Below are 21550 nucleotides of genomic sequence, written 5' to 3'. Positions count from 1 at the left end.
GGTAACAACCTACCTAACGCAACCAGTGTGCCTTCAGCCATTGCAAAAACTACAACTCTTAGCATACAGTGACAACTGAAGGGCATGCTGGGACTTGTAGTTATGTAACAGCAGGAGGCATACTACTAACACTCCCAGCATGCCCTTTGGCTGTCCGTGCATAACTCAGTGTTTCCCAACAAGGGTGCCTCCAGCTGTTGCAAAATTACAACTCCCAGCACTCCCAGACAGCTGAAAGACATGATGGGAGTTGTAGTTTTGCAACATCTGGAGGGCCACAGTTTGGAGACCACTGTGCAGTGGTGTCCGAACTGTAGCCCTCCAGATGTTGTAAAACTTCAACTCCAAGCATGCCCAGACTGTCCAGGCATGATGGGAGTTGTAGTTCTGCAACATCTGAAGAGCCAGATGTTACAGAACTACAACTCCCAGCATGCCTGGACTGTCTGGACATGCTGGGAGTTTTAGTTTTGCAACATCTGGAAGGGCTACAGTTTGGACACCACTGCACAGTGTTCTCCAAACTGTGGCCCTCCAGATGTTGCAAAACTACAACTCCCAGCATGCCCAGACAGGCTTTGGCTGTCTGGGCTTGCTGGGATTTGTAGTTTGGCAACTCCTGGAAGGCAGCAGTAAAGATCACTTACCGCTGATCTTTACTGCTACCTCCGCCGACCCTGCAGCTGCCTGTCCCGATTCCGCTGCCGGTCCCGCCGCAATCGTCGGTCACAGCACCCGCCATCATCTTCCCCCCACTCTGCCCTGACATCCAGGGGCGGGCAGAGTGGGGATTTCAACTTTAACCTCCCACCCCCCTCCTGCCATTGGTCAGCTAGTCCTGACAACCAATGGCAGGGGACAGGAGCGAGGTGGCAGCTGCCACCTTGCTCCTATCCCTCAGGATGATCAGAGCTGTCTCTGACAGCTCCGATCATCCTTATTTTCCGGGCTATCGGGTCACCAGAGACCCGATCAGCCCGGAACCCTGCAAGTCCTTGTCATTAGTCAGTCACTAACTGACTATCTAATTACAAAGATCAGCAGCAGGGGACCATTCTGATTGGTCCCCAGCTGCATAGTGTCAATGGTCAGCTGTTCAGAACAGCTGACAAGACGTTTCTATCACCATGCCAACGGACATGGTGATAGAAAATGTATTGGACGTTTGCTGGAAGGGGTTAATAGTCATACATGAAATCCAGCATTATTATAGTTAAATATGCATTATTTCAGCCTGAATTCTTGTTTTAGGTTATAACAGAAGGTAATTTTTAAAGTTAGAGATCGCTTATATTAATTCCCTGTCAACTGACCATATAGGTGTTTTTTTTCTATGTATGGAAAACTATACATATAGGGGGAGAATAATTAAAACCTGTGCCGATGAAAAGTTGACCAGTTGCCCATAGTAACCAATAAAATTGCCTCTTTCATTTTTAAATAGGCCTCTGCAAACTCAGAAAGAAGCAATCTGATTGGTTTTTATGATGAACTGCTCCACTCTTCCTCTACACAGGTTTTGATTATTCTCCCCAGTAGACTTAGCGGAGAAGATTTATCAAAACCTGTCCAGAGGGAAGTTGCTGAGTTGCCCATAGCAACCAATCAGATCGCTTCTTTCATTTTTGAAAAGGCAACTCAGCAACTCTTCCTCTGAACAGGTTTTGATTATTCTCCCCCGTAGACTTAATATACCCATACAGTCCTTACAACTCCCCTCTAACTCTTTGTGTAATAGAATTGAATAGAAAGTATATACTTGGTCACTTGGGAACATCAGCAAAGTGTATAGTTAAATAATTATCTTTAATACAATCTAGATTAATATTTTGACACATTGAGGAGATTTATCAAAACCTGTGGAGAGGAAAATTTGACCAGTTGCCTATAGCAACCATCTAGATTTATTCTTTCATTTTAAAAATGGCATCTAAAAAACTAAAAAAGCGATCTGATTGGTTCCTATGGGCAACTGCACCACTCTCCACTGCATAGGTGTTGATAAATCTCCCCTTATAGACTTGACAAACAGATTTGTAAATTACTTCTATTTAAAAATAATCGTAACCCTTCCCTTACTTATCAGCTGCTGTATTTTCCAGAGGAAGTTCTTTTCTTTTTGAATTTCCTTTCTGTCTGACCACAGTGCTTTCTGCTGACACCTCTGTCCATTTTAGGAACTGTCCAGAGCAGGATAGGTTTCCTATGGGGATTTGCTCCTACTCTGGACAGTTCCTAAAATGGACAGAGGTGTCAGCAGAAAGCACTGTGGTCAGACAGAAAGGAAATTCAAAAAGAAAGAATTTCCTCTGGAAAATACAGCAGCTGATAAGTACTGGAAGGGTTAAGATTTTAAATAGAAGTCATTTACAAATCTGTTTAACTTCTGGCACCAGTTGATTTAAACAAATTTATGTTTTCCAGGGGAGTACCCCTTTAATATACCCATACAGTACTTATATCCCCCACCCACCCTGACTAAGTTGAGGGGGGGGGGTTGTCAAAATTTATCAAAACGTGTGCAAAGGAAGGAAAAGTTGACCAGTTGCCATTGCGACCAATCAGATTTTTTCAGTTGCCTTGTTAAAAATGAAAGAAGCAATTTGATTGGTTGCTATGGGCTACTGGGCAACATTTCCTCTCTACTGGTTTTGATAAATTTCCCTCTTTGTGTAATAGAATTGAAAATACAGTATATGCTTGGTCATTTGTGAACACCAGCAAAGTGTATGGTTAAATCATTTGATTTAATACAATTTACATTATTATTTTGACATATCATGTAATAGATCTAGTCATCATTTGCAAGTCATCTGGATGTATTCTGATCAACATTTAGGATTTTTGTACCTCTCCTGTGTAATCTTGGCCCCTTCCTCATATTCTGCTCTTTGTGTGCTCTCCCTCTGATACTGTACTAGTGGCTGGTAGAGATAGCTCCAAACACTTGATGATGTCACATGTGTGATGTCATAAAGGAGGATTAACAAAGAAAGCCAGTAAGGCCGCTGCATGATTTTATAGTGTTTAGTGGGGCTTGTCTGGTTTTCATTGTGATATCTAACATTTTACCAGGCAAAATAAAAATAAAAAACATTATATGAAAAAAGTTATATGAAAAAAGTCATTTTAGAAGGCAGGGAGGAAGAAAAAGAAAAGAAGACACATAAGAAAGAAAGAACAGAAGAAAAATAATGAACCTTGGTTAAAGTGTACCTATCATATCACAGAAAAAAAAGTTATGTTACTCAGTACCTCATCCTGATCATGTACATATAACTTGTATGTGTCTAGCTTCTGTATTTCTTTTCAAATCAGCTTATATCAGATCACACTGAATTTTAATCTTCTCACAGGCAGGGGGCATGTCCCTCTCTTACCCTTACTGTACATCCAAGTCTGCTATAATGCAAATCCCTCATTTAGTCCTCAAATGCATATGGAGCTCTCTCACTCAGGAGCCCTGTGGTATTTAAAAGCAACAGCTTAGGGCCACATATGGGGTTACACCAGCATTTTAGTTTAAAAATTCTCAATTTTCATTTTTACGACTCACTGTAACAAAAATTGGCAAACACCTAGGGGTGTTAATACTCACTGTATCCCATGTTATGTTCCTTGAGGGGTGTAGTTTCTAAAATTGTGTCACATGTGGGGGCTTTCCGCTGTTCTGGCACCATGGGGGGCTTTGTAAAAGCCATATGGCCCCTGACTTCAATCCTCTCTCCAAAATCCCAAAGTTCCTCCTTTCCTCCTGAGCCCTGTTTTGTTCCTGCATAACACTTTACATCCACATTTGGGGGAATTTGTGTACTCAGGAGAAATTTGGGGGTCTTTTTCTCCTTTTACCACTTGTACAAATGAAAAGTTGGGGAAACACTACAATGTTGGTGTAAACAATACTGTAGAATTTTTCTACAGTAACATACTGGTGTAGACCCCAACTTTCCCTTTTCATAAGGTGTAAAAAGGAGAAGAAGCCCCCCTCCCCCAATTTGTAACACAATTTCTCCCGAGTAAGGAAATACCCCATGTGTGGAACTAAACTGTTGCCTTGAAATACGACAGGGCTCCAAAATGAAAGAGGGTCATGTGCATTTGAGACCTAAATTAGGGATTTGCACAAGGGCGGACTCGGATACAAGCATTGCACTTGCCGCCTCCACCAAAAAACACCCTATGGGTACGTTCACACGCGCAGATTTTTTAGCGGGTTCTCCGCTGCGTATTTGAAAGGGGGCGGGCTCTTCTTGGATGTCCGCAGCAGATTTTCTGCGGCGGAATGTACACTGCGGAAAATCCGCCGCAATCCCCATTGAAGTCAGTAGGGACTGCGGCGGAGTTTCCGCAGCGTAGATTCCGCCGCGGAAAATCTGCTGCGGACAGCAAAGAATAGCCCGCCCACTTTCAAATACGCAGCGGAAAACCTGCTAAAAAATCTGCGCGTGTGAACGCACCCTAAGGCAGTGTTTCCCAAACAGGATGCCTTCAGTTGTAGGCTCCATGCATTCACATATCCTGTACATATGTACATAACATATACATTCACCTTTGAGGGGGGGGGGGGGAGACCTCCAGCTGTTGCAAAACTGCAACTCCCAGAATGCACTGACAGGTCTTGTATGCTGGGAGTTGTAATATTGGCCCAGCTGTAGGCACACTGTTGAGGAAACACTAAGTTAGGTAACAGACTAATTCAGTGTTTCCCCAACAGTGTGACTTCTGCTGTTGCCAAACTACAACTCCCAGCATGCACGGTCTGACAGTGCATGCTGGGAGTTGTAGTGTGTTGAGGGTGTATAAGTGCAGATGTAAGTAAACCTTTAGTGATCGTGATGCCAGGGCATGGTTAACCATTCAACACCCGAGTTGTAGCCGATTATTCCTGGTCCAGGCACGGGGCAAATAATCACTCCGAAGCAAGGTTATGGATTAATGGCTTTTTACTGAGGCAGACAAGGTGTTAAAGTCTATACAGCTCAGTTTAGGCCCAAGGAGATGCAGAGTGAACATAGAGAAGCTTAACGGCTTGCTGGGACTTGTAGTGGACTTGGACTGACTGAAGCAATCCATGCTTTATTTGGTAACTTGAAAGACTTGACTGACTTGACTATCTTGACTGGACTTGGCCCCTGGATTTGTGCTTACTGCCAGGCTTTGACTTTCACCTGCAGGGGTTAACTGGTAGTAGATGCATGGCTGCTGGACTAGGCCTTGGGCCTCCTTCAGGATCACACAGACAAACTTCTCAGCTCCTCACTAGAGATGTCGCGAATTGTTCGCCGGCGAACAGTTCCCGGCGAATTTAGTATGTTCGCGTTCGCATTGATCTGCCCCCTATACTTTAACATTGCAGTAAACTTTGACCCTGTGAGTCAGAGTCAGCAGACACATTACAGCCAATCAGCAGCAGTCCCTCCCTTCCAGACCCTCCTTCCTCTTGCACGGACGCCATTTTACCCTCATTCAGCATGCTGCAGGCTTAGGAAGTGGAGGGTCAGAGAAGCTGCTCCTGCTGTATAGGGAAAGCGATAACTAGGTTGCTGCTAGGTGGTGTATTCAGGGTCCAGTTTACTTCTAAAGCACTAGTGTAACATCTGCTTTAAGGACAGCACCCAAAAAAGCCCTTTTTTAGGGCTGAAAGATATCAGTCCATGTGTCTTGCAACAGCTGGAGGCACCCTGGTTGGGAGGGAACCGCTGGTTAAAAGGGGTACTCCAGAATCAAACTTCAAGCAACTAACTACTACAGTATTCAAATGGCTAAAAGATATCAGTCCGTGTGTTTTGCAACAGCTGGAGGCACCCTGGTTGGGGACCACTGCTTATAAGGGGAACTCCACTGGCAAGCTTTTTTTTCTTTAAAGCAACTAACTACTACAGTATTCAAAGGGCTGAAATATATCAGTCCGTGTGTTTTGCATCAGCTGGAGGCACCCTGGTTGGGGACCACTGCATAAAAGGGGAACTCCGCTGGCAAGCTTTTTTTCTTTAAAGCAACTAACTACTACAGTATTCAAAGGGCTGAAATATATCAGTCCGTGTGTTTTGAAACAGCTGGAGGCACCCTGGTTGGGGACCACTGCTTAAAAGGGGAACTCCGCTGGCAAGCTTTTTTGCTCATTAGTCACACTAGTGCAAATCACATTTGGTGTGACAGTTGTGCAAATAAAAAAAAAAAAAACTTTTTTGGCTGTTAAATAAAACCAGTCGTCACTGTCAGTTCACGTGTGGTGTGACACTTGTGCAAATTTAACCAAAAAAGTTACAGGCAGAGGAAGGCTACCCCGCAGGGGCCATCGTGGTGCTGGGATTCCCTTTGGCCCTAGAATGGCCAGGGTTCAGAGGCCATGTACCCTGAACCCCCAAAGTTCTGAGGACTTAGTTGACTGGCTATCACAAGACACCCAATCTACTACAGCTTTCGCTCGGAACCTTGACGCACCATCCTTCTCCTCCTCTAGCTTAGCTTCGGGCACCTCTCATGCTACCACTTGCCCGCCTGCCGCCACCACCAACACTAGCACCACAGCAGCTTTACTTGATCCGAGGAGTTATTTACACATCAGTTTGAAGACATGAGTGATGCACAACCATTATTGCCAGAGAATGTAGCTAACAGGGATATGTCTCAGTCAGGCAGCATTACACACATGGACTTACGGTGTGATGATGATGTTGTACCCGCTGCTGCTTCCTTTCTTGAGGTGTCAGATAGCGGTGAAGGTGTTGATGATGACGATGTGTCCGTGGATGCCACGTGGGTGCCCGCTAGAAGAGAAGAAGAGGGGGAAAGTTCAGATGGGGAGACAGAGAGGAGGAGATGAGTTGGAAGCAGGGGGAGGTCATCGCAAGGAGCTAGTGGCACAGTCAGACAGCATGCATCGGCACCTGGGGTCAGCCAGACGGGACGCCAATCAATCTGGTTGCCACCACCAGAATGCAGTCATCGCAGAGCTCAGCAGTGTGGCATTTTTTTTGTGTGTCTGCCTCTGACAACAGCGAGGCCATTTGCAACCTGTGCCAGAAGAAACTGAGTCGTGGAAAGTCCAACACCCACCTAGGCACAACTGCTTTGCGAAGGCACATGATGTCACATCACAAACGCCTATGGGATCAACACATCAGTACAAGCAGCACACACAGTCAAAGCCGCCATCCTCCTCCTGGTCCAGCATCTTCAGCCAGGTCAACCACTGCTACCCTCCTTGCCCCCTCTCAACCAACCGCCTCTCCGTCTCTCACCTTAAACATTTCCTGCTCATCTGCCCACAGCCAGGTGTCTGTCAAGGAGATGTGTGAGCGCAAGAAGACAATGTCTCAAAGTCTGACAGCTGGCTTGTCGGAACTGCTAGCCCGCCAGCTTTTACCATACAAGCTGGTGGAGTCTGAGCCCTTTAAAAAATTTGTAGCCATTGGGACACCGCAGTGGAAGGTACGCGGCCGAAATTTTTTTGCACAAAAGGCAATCCCCAACCTTTACTCCATTGTGCAAAAGGAAATTATGGCATGCCTGGCACACAGTGTAGGGGCTAGGGTCCATCTAACCACTGATACCTAGTCTGCAAAGCATGGTCAGGGCAGGTATATCACCTACACTGCGCATTGGGTAAACCTGGTGACGGCTGCCAAGCATGGAATGCGTGGCTCTGCAGAGGAGTTGGTGACACCGCCACGACTCATCCTACTCCATCCTCTTCCATAACATCATCGGCCGAGTCCACTGCTGCGTCTTGCTCCACATGATCGGCACCCCCTCCCCCCCAGCTCCCCAGGTGCTATTCCACATCCCGGATACGGCAGTGTCACGCCATCTTGGGGTTGACTTGCCTCAAAGCGGAGAGTCACACCGCGCCAGCGCTCCTGTCGGCTCTGAACGCACAGGTGGACCAGTGGCTGACTCCGCACCAACTGGAGATCGACAAGGTGGTTTGTGACAACGGAACAAATTTGTTGGCGGCATTGAGGTTGGGCAAGTTGACACATGTAAAAAAACCTATAAATACGCCACTGCAGCGTATAGGGTAAACCCACCAAGAGTAAAAGATGTATATAATAAAATAAATAAAAAGTATATAAATCTGAAAAATCAATTACCATAGAATTATATAAATATAATTTTATTTTACAAAAAATACATATATCATACACAAGCAAGAAAAGTTAGTAATAATATATAGCTATATAACATACATAAAAATAGTAATCATTAGCGCAATTTGATAATGTGTATAATCATTTAAAAAATATATTTATATGTATATATATATGTAAATAAATAAGCTTAAAAAATGCAAAGGATAGCAGGGACGGGAAAAAGGATGTAAAAAAGTTGTAATAAGGGAAGACGTAAATGTCGGGGTCAACTGATCACCAATGGATCATAAAAACACCTTTTGCTAAAAAATATATATACGTGCAATGTGACACTCAATTTAAAACATAACAAAATGTATGTAACCTTAAAGATAAAGAAATGTATGTAAGCTTATTTATTTACATATATATATACATATAAATATATTTTTTAAATGATTATACACATTATCAAATTGCGCTAATGATTACTATTTTTATGTATGTTATATAGCTATATATTATTACTAACTTTTCTTGCTTGTGTATGATATATGTATTTTTTGTAAAATAAAATTATATTTATATAATTCTATGGTAATTGATTTTTCAGATTTATATACTTTTTATTTATTTTATTATATACATCTTTTACTCTTGGTGGGTTTACCCTATACGCTGCAGTGGCGTATTTATAGGTTTTTTTAGTGGTTGCTTTGGGTTTTCCCCAATTTTATTCAGACCACAGTACATAGGACTTTTTTTAGGTTCAAGTTGACACATGTGCTGTGCATGACAAGTGTGTAATCTGATTGTACAACGCTTTGTGCTCAAGTACCCAGGCTTACAGGATGTCCTGAAGCCGTCCAGGAAGGTGTGTGGCCATTTCAGGCATTCCTACAAGGCCATGGCGCACTTGTCAGATATCCAGCGGCGAAACAACATGCCAGTGAGGCGCTTGATTTGCGACAGCCCGACATGTTGGAATTCAACACTTCTAATGTTCGACCGCCTGCTCCAACAAGAAAAAGCTGTCAACAAATATTTGTATGACCGGGGTGCTAGGACATTATCTGCGGAGCTGAGAATTTTTTTTGCCACGTTACTGGAGGCTCATGCGCAATGCCTGTAGGCTCATGCGTCCTTTTGAGGAGGTGACAAACCTGGTCAGTCGCACCGAAGGCACCATCAGTGACATCATACCGTTTGTTTTCTTCCTGGAGCATGCCCTGCGAAGAGTGCTGGATCAGGCAGTAGATGAGCATGAAGAGGAAGAGTTGTGGACACCATCACCACCAGAAACAGCCTTATCAGCATCACTTGCTGGACCTGCGGCAACGCTGGAAGAGGATTGTGAGGAAGAGGAGTCAGAGGAGGAATGTGGCTTTGAAGAGGAGGAGGAAGACCAACCACAGCAGGCATCCCAGGGTGCTCCTTGTCACCTATCTGGTTCCCGTGGTGTTGTACATGGCTAGGGGGGAAGAAGATGATACCTTCCCTGACATCACTGAGGACGAGGAATGGGACATGAGTAGCTCGGCATCCGTCCTTGTGCAAATGTGGTCTTTCATGCTGTCGTGCCTGTTGAGGGACCCTTGTATAAAAAGGATGAAGGAGAACGACCTGTACTGGGTGTCCACGCTACTAGATCCCCGGTATAAACATAAAGTGCCTGACGTGTTACTGCATTACAGCAAGGCGGAAAGGATTCAGCAGGTCCAAAATATATTAAGAAGTATGCTGTACACAGCGTATAAGGGTCATGTCACAGCACAACAGGGATCTAACAGGGAAAGAGGTGAAAGTAATCCTCCTCCTCCTCCCATGAACACGCCGGCAAGGACAGGATGCTGTACAGACATGCTGTTGATGGAGGACATGCAGAGCTTTTTAAGTCCTACGCATCGCCACAGCCCTTCGGGGTCCACCATCAGAGAACGACTTGACCGACAGGTAGCAGACTACCTGGCCTTAACCGCAGATATCGACACTCTGAGGAGCGATGAACCCCTTGACTACTGGGTGTGCCGGCTTGACCTGTGGCCTGAGCTATCCCAATTTGCGCTCAAACTTCTGGCCTGTTCCGCTTCAAGTGTCCTGTCAGAAAGGACCTTCAGTGCAGCAGGAGGTATTGTCACTGAGAAGAGGAGTCGCCTTGGTCAAAAAAGTCTGGATTACCTCACTTTTCTTAAGATGAATGAGGGATGGATCCCGAAGGGACTGACACTGGGCGATACATTTGACTGAACAAGGCCTGATCAGATGAGCTGCCTTGGGCTAAAAATGGTCCACACACTGCTGTATTTGAACTCTGAATGCCGGATGACTTGCTTGACTTATCCGCCACCACTAAGGGTTCAAGCCACAATGTTTTAGGGCACTTTCTGCCTGGCGAAACAAACAGAAATTTTTCTGGCCGCTGCTACAGCAGCGGCTGCGACAATACCAAATTTTCCAGCCAGGTGTACATGCCTAATTTTTAGGGCCTCTGCTGCTGCACTTGTTATGGTGCTGCAATTTGTCTGGCCGCTGCTACAGCTGCGGCTGTGACAATACCCAATTTTTCATCCATGTGTACATGCCTAATTTTTCTGGCCTCTGCTGCTGCACTTGTTATGGTGCTGCAATTTTTATGGCCGCTGCTACAGCTGCGACAATATCACATTTTCCAGCCAGGTGTACATGCCTAATTTTTCTGGCCTCTGCTGCTGCACTTTTACTGGTGCTGCAATTTTTCTGGCTGCTGCTACAGATGCGGCTGCAACAATACCAAATTTTTCATCCATGTGTACATGCCTAATTTTTCTGGCCTCTGCTGCTGCTCTTGTTATGGTGCTGAAATTTTTCTGGCCGCTGCTATAGAAGCGGCTGCAACAATACCAAATTTTTCAGGCATGTGTACATGCCTAATTTTTCTGGTACTCTCTGCTGACATCTCTGTCCATCTCTGTCCAAATCCCACTATGTGCTGCCTCAAGGGGGGCTCTAACTGTGTGCTGCCTAATATGGGGGAATCTATGTGCTGCCTAAAGGGGGGATCTAACTATGTGCTGCCTAAAGGGAGGCTCTAACTATGTGCTGTCTAAAGGGGGGATCTAACTATGTGATGCCTAAAGGGGGGCTCTATGTGCTGCCTAAAGGGGGCTAAAGCACGTTATTCCAAACCATTTAGGAATGTTAGGTGATTTATGCCCTTTATGGATTAAAACCAGACTCTGCATCAACTATGTAATTTTCCATGGGAGTTTTGCCATGGATCCCACTCCGGCACGCCACAGTCCAGGTGTTAGTCCCCTTGAAACAACTTTTAAATCACTATTGTGGTCAGAAAGAGTCCCTGTGGGTTTTAAAATTCGCCTGCCCATTGAAGTCAATGGCGGTTGGCCCGGTTCGCGAACCTTTGCGGAAGTTCGCGTTCGCGGTTCGCGAACTGAACATTTTATGTTCGCAACATCACTACTCCTCACTTCACTGTACCTGAGCAGCAACTGACTAGACTTAGCTCCTCCCAGATATATATGGGAGCAATTTAGAGGGATCCCATTGGCCAGATAAGTCACAAGTTCACCTTGCATACTCCCATTAACAACAAAGGCCTTAGCAACAGTTTTTAAAGACACAAATACCTCAAAAGATAAACCAATACATAACCTTATGAATTCCAAAAGTCCTTAGGAGTGCAGGACCATGGGGACACTGAAGCAGCAGCCGCCACACAGGGTAGGCAGGAACACAGAATAAGCAGTATTCTGTACTGGGCCATCACAGTAGTTTTGCAACAGCTGGAGGCACACAGGTTGGGAAACATTAAGATAGGTAACAGACCCTAACTCAGTATTTCCCTACCAATGTGCCTCCAGCTGTTGTAAAACTACAACTCCCAGAATGCACTGACAGCCGAAAAGCATGCTGGAAGTTGTATATATGCAACAGCTGGAGGGTCACAGTTTGCAGACCACTGTGTAGTGGTCTCCAAACTCTGACTCTCCAGATGTTGCAAAACTACAACTCCCAGCATGCCCAGACTGTCCAGGCATGCTGGGAGTTGTAGTTCTGCAACCTCTGAAGGGCAAGATGTTGCAGAACTACAACACCCAGCATGCCTGACTGTCTGGGCATGCTGGGAATTGCTGTTTTACAACATCTGGAGGGCCACAGTTTGGAGACCACTATATAGTGGTCTCTAAACTGTTGCCCTCAAGATGTTGCAAAACTACAACTCCCAGCATTCCTGACCGACCAATCGCAGGAGATAGGAGGAGGTGGCACCCCTGCCGCGTCACTTCTATCCTCCAGGGTGGGGACAAGCTGTGATTTGCTGGTCAGAATTGACCAGCGAATCACGGCACTCGCCAACAAGGGGGGGCGGTCCCAGGACCCTCCTAGGCGATGGCCTGATAGATGGCTGATGGCTGGTGATAGATATAAGTAGTCATCATGTTCCGATCACTGCCTCGTGCTCGGAACTCAACTTGTTGGGGACGGAGGGCGCATGGATACACCCTCGCGTCTTACCACTTTAGGATGGAGAGCGTACCTGTACGCCTCCGCAATTCCGTGCACCGCAGCTCGCCGGGCAGTGATCGGAACGGGATGCCGGCTGAAATAATTCAGCAGGCATCCTGTGCCAATGCCACTGGCGATTTGCGGCGTTTCCGGGTCATAAAGGTCTCCGGTGACCCGGAAAATAAGTGGGATCGGGGGTGTCCAAGACACCACCGGTCCCCCTGAAGGGATAGGGTGTTAGGTGTCAGGGGTGCCACCCCTCCTATCCCTGCTATTGGTGGGGCAGAAGCGACCAACAAATAGCAGATCGGGGGCGGGGGGGTTAAAGTTTGGTTCCCCCGCTCTGCTCACCCACGGTAATCCGGGCAGAGCAGGGGAACCGTAGGTGACCGGCGCTGGAGGATACTTACCATCGGTGGGCGGCGATGACGGGCGGTTTGCTCCCTGCTACAGACTACGGAAGCCGTTAGGTTGCCTAGCAACTGTTACGCCGAGCGTTCCGGGTCCCCGCTCCTCCCCGGAGCGCTCGCAGCGTTCTCCTGTTCGCAGCGCCCCGGTCAGACCCGCTGAGCAGGAGCGCTGCGATAATGTCCCTAGCCGGGATGCGATTCGCGATGCAGGACGCGCCCGCTCGCGGTGCGCATCCCGACCCGCTTACCAGGCTCGTTCCCCGTCTGTGCTGTCCCGACGGCTCTCTGCGATTTAAAGGGCCAGTGCGCCACTGATTGGCGCATGGTTTTAATTAGTGTGTTCACCTGTGCACTTCCCTATATTACCTCACTTCCCCTTCACTTCCTTGCCGGATCTTGTTGCCATTGTGCCAGTGAAAGCGTTCCTTGTGTATCCCAAGCCAGTGTTCCAGACCTCTTGCAGTTGCCCCTGACTACGATCCTTGCTGCCTGCCCTGACCTTCTGCTACGTCCGACCTTGCTCTTGCCTTATCCCTTGTACCGCGCCTATCTCAGCAGTCAGAGAGGTTGAGCCATTGCCGGTGGATACGACTTGGTTGCTACCGCCGCTGCAAGACCATCGTGCTTTGCGGCGGGCTCTGGTGAAAACCAGTAGCAACTTAGAACCGGTCCGCCGGCACGGTCCACGCCAATCCCTCTCTGACACAGAGGATCCACCTCCAGCCTGCCGAATCCTGACAGCAACATCTGGAGGGCTACGGTTTGAGATCACTATACAGCCCTCCAGATGTTGCAAAACTACAACTCTCAGCATGCTCAGACAGCTGTTTGCTGTTTGGACATGCTGGGATTTGTAGTTTTGCAACAGCTGGAGGGCTGCAGTTTGAAGATCACTGTGCAGTGATCTCTAAACTTTGGCCCTCTAGATCTTGCAAAACTACAACTCCCAGCATTCCCAAACAGCTGTCTTGGCATACCTCTAGCTGTTGAATAACTACATCTCCCAGCATGCCCTTCGGCGATCAGTACATGCTGGGAGTTGTAGTTTTGCAACAGCTGGAGGCACACTGGTTGGAAAATACTGAGTTAGGTAACAGAACCTAACTGAAGGTTTTCCAACCAGTGTGCCTCCAGCTGTTGCAAAACTACAACTCCCAGCATGCAAGGTCTTTCAGTACATGCTGGGAGTTGTAGTTTTGAAATAGCTGGAGGTCCCCCCCCCCCATGTGAATGTACAGGATACATTCACACGGGCAGGTTTACAGTGAGTTTTCTGCTTCAAGTTTGAGCTGCAGCAAATTTTCTGCCACAGCGCAAACTCCTAGCAGGAAACTCTTCGTAAACCGCTGCCAGTGCGAATGTATCCTAAAAACACTACACTACACTAACACATAATAAAGGGTAAAATACTACATATACACTGCCTTACACTGTCCCCCCAATAAAAATGAAAAACGTATCGTACGGCAGTGTTTCCAAAACGGAGTCTCCAGCTGTTGCAAAACAACAACTCCTAGCATTTCCGGACAGCCACTGACTGTCCAGGCATGCTGGGAGTTTAGCATCAGCTGGAGGCACCCTGTTTGGGAATCACTGGCAAAGAATACCCCTATGTCCACCACTATGCAATCCCTAATTCAGTCTTCAAATGCACATGGCGCTCTCTCACTTCGGAGCCTTGTCGTATTTCAAGGAAACAGTTTAGGGCCATATATGGGATATTTCCTTACTCAGGACCAATTGTGTTAGAAATTTTGGGGGGCTTTTTCTCCTTTTACCCCTTATAAAAAGGAAAAGTTGGGGTCTACAGCAGCCTGTTAGTGTAAAAAAATAAAAAAAAAACATTACATTAACATGCTGGTGTTGCCCCATACTGTCTATTTTCACAAGAGGTAAAAGGAAAAATAGACCCCCAACATTTGTAACGCAATTTCTCCTGAGTACGGAAATACCCCATATGTGGGCATAAAATGCTCTGCGGGCGAACAACAGGGCTCAGGATAGAGCACTATGTACATTTGAGGCCTAAATTGGTGATTTGCACAGGGGTGGCTGATTGTGACATAAATGCAAAAAAAATGAATACCCACGTGTGACCCCATTTGGAAACTACACCCCTCAAAGAACGTAACAAGGGGTATAGTGAGCCTTAACACCCCACAGGTGTTTGACGAATTTTCGTTAAAGTTGGATGGGAAAATGAAGAAAACATTTTTTTTTTTCACTAAAATGCTGGTGCTGGGTGCACAGTACACTGTTCCAAAGATATGTCAAACACCAGTGGGGTTTAAATGCTCACTGCACCCCCTATTAAATTCTGCAAGGTGTGTAGTTTCCAAAATGGGGTCACATGTGGGGGAATCCACTCTTCTGACACCACTGGGGGCTTTGTAAACGCACATGGCCCCTGACTTCCATTCCAAATTATTCTCTCTCTAAAAGCTCAATGGCGCTCCTCCTCTTCTGAGCATTGTAGTGCGCCAGCAGAGCACCTCACGTCCACACATGGGGTATTTCCATACTCTGAAGAAATGGGGTTACAAATTTTGGGGGGCATTTTCTCCTATTACCCCTAGTAAAAAATGCTATATTTGAGGAAAAAACTGCATTTTAGTGTATTTTTTTATTTTTTTATTTACACATCTGGCTTTAGCAAAAACTCGACAAATATCTGTGGGGTGTTAAGGCTCACTGTACCCCTTGTTAAGTTCCTTTAGGGGTGTAGTTTCCATAGGGTCTTCCTAAATGCGACATGCCCGCCAAAAACCATTTCAGCAAAATTTGCTTTCCAAAAGCCAAATGTGACTCCTTCTCTTCTGAGCATTGTAGTTTGTCCCCAACAGGTTAAAGTGTTACTGTCAATTTTTAAAAATGCTTAAATCAGTGTAGTAATGTGTCCTAAGATATGTATGCATAATAATATGCATGTGTTAATATGTAAAATACCTTTTTATTTATGTACCGCATTTATCGGGGTATACCACGCACCGGCCTATAACACGCACTCTCATTTTACCAAGGATATTTGGGTAAAAAAAGTTTTTTACCCAAATATCCTTGGTAAAATGAGGGTGTGTGTGCATGTGTATATCCCGATACACTGTTCTGACCCCGCAGAAGCCCCCAGGAAAGGCAGGGGGAGAGAGGCCATCACTGCCCGCTTCTCTCCCCCTGCCTTTCCTGGGGTCTAGAGCCCTGCTGCCGCCAATTCTCTCTCCCTAGCTATCGGCGCCGCTGCCCCATTGCCGGCGCCGCTGCCCCATTGCCGGCGCCGCTGCCCCATTGCCTCCCCCATCCCCGGTTTTATGATTACCTGTTGCCGGGGTCGGGTCCGCGCTGCTTCTGGCTCCGGTGTGGCGTCTATGCGTCGTTGCTATGCACTGCGCTACGCAATGACGAGTGATTCATAATGTGGTAAAAAAAGCTATTACGAATAATTGGTACATCTTACAAGAAGATGCTGATATAGCCGAAATTACTACTGAGAAACCCATTATTGCATATAGAAAAAATAAAACAATTGGGAACTTGTTGAGAAAGAAAAAGAACGCATCTGAATCAAATTGGCTGTCTGAATTACGACCAAAAGGGAACTTTTGTTGTGGTTCTTGCTCCTTTTGTTCAATTAATATGAAAGGTAGATTTTTGGAATTAGCAGGTAATAAAATTACTGTGAGACAATGTATTACATGCAGGTCCTATCATGTGATTTACGCACTGGTTTGTAAATGTAATTTATTTTACATTGGGAAGACGAAAAGGCCCCTATTCCACAGAATCCATGAGCATGTTCGATCCCTCAGGACCGGCATCGGAGCCACTAGATTTATACAGCACATCAATGAAGTTCATTCTAAAGAAAAACATGGATTCCGGTTTGCCGGTCTTGAGAGGATAGAACACGGATATGCTGGAAAAACTAAAGAAAATATTCTATTAATAAATGAAACAAAATGGATCCTATGTTTAGAAGTAATGGGACCTCTAGGTCTTAATGAACGCACGCAGCTCAGTGCTTTATTATTATAACCTTATTTGTATCACACAGTTGTTTTTAACATATTTTAATTGCACTTACCTGTTGTTTGGATGGTTTCTATGGCAACAAAGGGGAGGGTTATTTAAATGTGTTTCGGGCTGAATGACGATGTGGGCCAGTTGAAGCATATCGTGCGAAACGGCACAGTAGCCCCGAAAGAACATCCCTTTGTATACCGTCCGCCGTGTCCTGCACTGTCTGTACCCTTCATGGAACAATAAAGAAGTTTTGAAGTATACGTATTTGGTGAGTTGCCCTGGCTTTTTCTCTACATTTGTGAAGATTTGCATTGGACTGTGCTATATCCAGTGAGCACAACCTGACGTGGTCTAGCCAACAGAGGTAGTGATTCACAGGTGCGTGTGATTAGGCGAGCTGTGCCGAGTAATCTTTCTACTATTGTGAAGTTGGGTGGATGATGTGGCATTTAGTCCAAGTCATTTCTTTTACATTTTATTTTTTTACTTAAATATCCCTGTTAAAATGGGGGTGCGTGTTATACGGCAGTGCGTGTTATATGCCATTAAATACGGTATTTATATATATATATATAGATATATATGTATATATATATATATATATATATAGATATATATATAGACACAGACCTCAAGGTATAGAATTGATTGAAGACTAGAGATATCATTGGTTGTACATAAAATAAATAATTTTATTGTATGCTTATTATTAAAAAGATATATTAGACTAAAGTCTGAACAGGGCCCTTGTCGCTGACTTATAACACACAGGGAGTGAACTATAAAAATAAGTATGATATATAAAAATATAAAATAAAAATAAAAAATGCATATATAATCACCATATGAATTGGTATCCTGACACCAAAGTCCGTCTGTGTCCTTATGGTAAAAACCCGTCTGCGTGAATGTCAGACAATGCTTCTGTGTAGGTTAGCACGGGATGTACCCGGCCACAATGATGAATGTTACCTGCAGTCACAAGTCCTCTGGATGGGCCCTCAGGACGGTAAGGGACATTTCTCCGCTCGTGGCTTAGTTTCACTGAGATGCCGGCTGACTGGCACGGATCTGTGTCCGGCCCAATATTGGGAGCTGAGATCAGGCGGCAGAGAGGGTGTAAGTGCTTGCGGAGAGCCAATGCGATACTTTGTATCAGTGTCCTCGTGCTGGATATAGTATTATAAGCTCGCTCTTCCTCACACATTAGTACCCAAATATGGGGGTTCCAGCGCAAAAATACTCTATGATTACTGTATGGACATATATTGACTAATTTATGGTGTCAGGATACCATTTTATATGGTGATTATATATTCATTTTTACATTTGTATATTTTATATTATTTATTTAATGTACAACCAACAGGGGTGTTGCTGGGGGGGGGGGTAGGGGGAGGGGGTTAACGGGCTATAGCCCCAGGTCTCAGGTCGGAGTTTTTCTTTTTTTTTCTTAATTTTTTTTTTTTTAAATATTAACGCCGCTGCTTTAAGACAGCAGTGGCTTACACCGGACCCCAAGTCCCACGAGATCGGGCAGCTGCCGAGGCTGTTGGGAGCTGAAGTTCCCTAAGCAGGTACGCATGCCTGCTCCTAGCCTGCAACTGTCGGTGTAATTAAATTTATTGCGTCCTGGACAAATCACACCAGTGCCAAGTGAGGGCAAGGTGTGATGGCCAGCGTATTCAGCGCTGTCTCCAACCTGATCCCCAGACCCTGATGAGTGGTGGTGATCTCCAGGTGATGGCATGATAGAGGTGTCATGTGGGTATGTATTATAGATGTATGCATGACAGATGTATGTATGCATGTATGATAGATGGGTGTGTGTATGTATAATAGATGTATGCATGCATGTATATATGTATGATAGATGTTTGTATGATATATGTTTGTATGTATAATAGATGCATGTAAGTATGTATGATAGATGTGTGTATGTATGATAGATGTATTCATGCATGTATGGTAGATGTGTGCATGCATGATAGATAGATGTATGTATGCATGTAAGATGTATGCAAGTTTGTATGATAGATGTATGCAAGTATGAATGTAGGATAGATGTATGTATGATGTGTGTACGCAATGATATATGTATGTATGATAGGTGTGTGTATGTATTTGTGTATGACTGTCTGTCATACATACACCAGCCATAAACACATCTATCATGCATCATCTGGAGGAGGAGGACAGAGGAATCTGGAGGAGGAAAGAGGAGCCGGGGGAAAGACTAAGGGGTTTGGATGAAGCAGACAGAGGAGTCTGGAGGTGGCGGACAGAGGGGTCAGGAGGAGCTGGGGGCAGAGGAATCTGCAGGAGGAGAACAAAGAGGTCTGGAGGAGGAGAACAGAGGGGTCTAGAGGAGGAGGCAGACAAAGGGGTCTGGGCAAGGGGGGCAGGGACAGAACGGTCTGGAGATGTAGGACAGTGCAGGGGTGGGATTCAACCGAAATAAATAAAAAAACAGTGTGTGGCAGTATTATTATTATTATTATTATGGGTACAGTGTGTGGCAGAGGGCACAGTTTCTGGCAGGGTTATATTCAGGAGTAAAGAGTATGGCATGGTTAAAGGGGTAGTCCAGTGGTGAAAAACGTATCCCTTATCCTAAGGATAGGGGATAAGTTTAAGATCGCGGGGGTCTGACTGCTGGGGGCCCCCCGCGATCTCTTTGTATGGGTGCCAGGCTCGCTTGCCAGATAGTGGGTGTCGACCACCGCACGAAGCGGCAGCCGACACGCCCCCTCAATACATCACTATGGCAGAGTCGGAGATTGCCGAAGGCAGAGCTCGGGCTCTGCCATAGAGTTGTATTGAGGGAGCGTGTCAGCCGCCACGTTGTGCGGTGGTCAACACGCCCCCTTCCTGCGGGCTGTCGGTGCCCCGTACAAGAGATCGTGGGGGGGCCGACCGCTGGAAGCCCCCCCGCAATCTCCTGTACGGGACCCTGACAGCCCACAGGAAGGGGGCGTGTTGACCACGGCACGAAGTGGTGGCCGACACGCCCCCTCAATACATCGCTATGGCAGAGCCGGAGATTGCCGAAGGCAGAGCTCCGGCTCTGCCATAGAGTTGTATTGAGGGAGTGTGTCAGCCGCCACTTTGTGCGGTGGTCAACATATAAACATATATACTTTTGTAGGGCTCGGGTTGGGGTTATTTTATAAATTGTTTATTTTTAACTTTCTTTAGACAGGATCCGTGCAGAATACATTGCCATCTATGAGGACGGCAATATACCCGTAGAACCTCCTGCAGTATATATTCCGGCTGGATATTCCTCAGTGTGAACCTAGCCTTTTATTTTCTATAAAGAAGATTTTTAACAGTGATGTTCAGATCGCTCTTATAATACACTGCACTGCTATTAAAGTGCAGTGTATTACGCCCTAAAGTAAACTTGTAAACTCTTCGGTCAGTCGATTCTATTCTATTAAATATTGGAAAAGGGGATTCCTACAAATGAAAAACAGAGTTTGGGGAGCATAAATGATCCTAATCTCTGTACCTGAGATATGGTTGTGTTATAAAAGAAGCTGTCTATAGACGATATACTTATAAACAACACATATATCTTCATGTATAAGGTAGAGACTATCACATCTCTGCAGGTCTAGATGTTACATCTAGCCTGATTGTTATCAGTAATTAATATAAATATTAATTACCTGTCTCGTGGTTCCTTTCTTGCAGCTGACGGGGGTATGTGTCACGTTCAACCTCTCACCGGGCATCAGTCACCTATAAAAAGACACAGGTATGATAACATGTTCCTGATACATGCTACAGACGCTTATATATATAACACTCTAGGGACAGAACTACTTATCTCAGGAATTATGAAACTGCATCCGAAAAGGAACAAAACATTTCAATAATTTTTGTAAATGTTTTATGCCTCTAAACATTATACTGAAGGTGTTTAATATCTTTTGTTTTTGTTTTCTATAAATATATATATTTTGCAGGTGTAGGGGTTGATGGTTTTATAAATTGTTCGTTGTTTATTATTAACTTTGTTTAGATGTAATCTGTGCAGAATACATTGCCATCTATGAGGATGGCAATGATCCAGTGGAATTTTCATCCATAATTATTCTGGATTAATATTCTTGAGTGTGAACATAGCCCTTAAATTTTTTTAAAGAGAACAATTAAGAGTGATCTTCTGATCGCTCATATATTACACTGCACTGGAATTAAAGTGCAGTGTATTATGCTTTTCAGCATTATGTTTACAGGCTATGAATTGTCATGGCTTTAGTCAGTTTTTTATTTTTTTGTTTTGATGAGACAGGATGGGGACATGATGAGACAGGGGGAAATGATAGTGGGGGGAGGAACTAAATGCTTAATGAGACAGGGGGAAATGATGAGGGAGGGGGAAATGATGGGGGGATGATGAGACAGGTTGGGGGGATGATGAGACAGGGGGAAATGATGGGGGATGATGAGACAGGTTGGGGCGATGATGAGACAGGGGGAAATGATGAGGGGGGAATGATGGGGGACATGATGAAACAGGGTGGGGGATGA

General features: G+C 45.3%; 1 long non-coding RNA gene across 3 annotated transcripts; it reads right to left on the bottom strand.

The window, feature by feature from the left end:
* Positions 1 to 2870: 2870 nt before the first annotated feature.
* LOC130349555 (uncharacterized) lies at positions 2871 to 20757 on the bottom strand. 3 transcript variants are annotated; one of them, XR_008886853.1, is made up of 4 exons: positions 20683 to 20757; positions 17070 to 17235; positions 6663 to 6770; positions 2871 to 2946 (listed from the first exon to the last, which is right to left on the bottom strand). It is a non-coding gene; the product is annotated as an uncharacterized LOC130349555 (long non-coding RNA). The 3 variants fall into 3 exon arrangements; XR_008886854.1 differs by lacking the exon at positions 6663 to 6770 and having other exon boundaries at positions 2885 to 2946; XR_008886852.1 differs by lacking the exons at positions 2871 to 2946; positions 6663 to 6770 and adding an exon at positions 16504 to 16910.
* Between the last annotated feature and the right edge of the window lie 793 nt (positions 20758 to 21550).

This window comes from Hyla sarda, unplaced genomic scaffold (assembly GCF_029499605.1).
Source record: "Hyla sarda isolate aHylSar1 unplaced genomic scaffold, aHylSar1.hap1 scaffold_917, whole genome shotgun sequence".
Taxonomy (NCBI): Eukaryota; Metazoa; Chordata; class Amphibia; order Anura; family Hylidae; genus Hyla; species Hyla sarda.
Note: the sequence above shows the minus strand (reverse complement) of the source record. Positions and strands in the feature narration are given on the sequence as shown.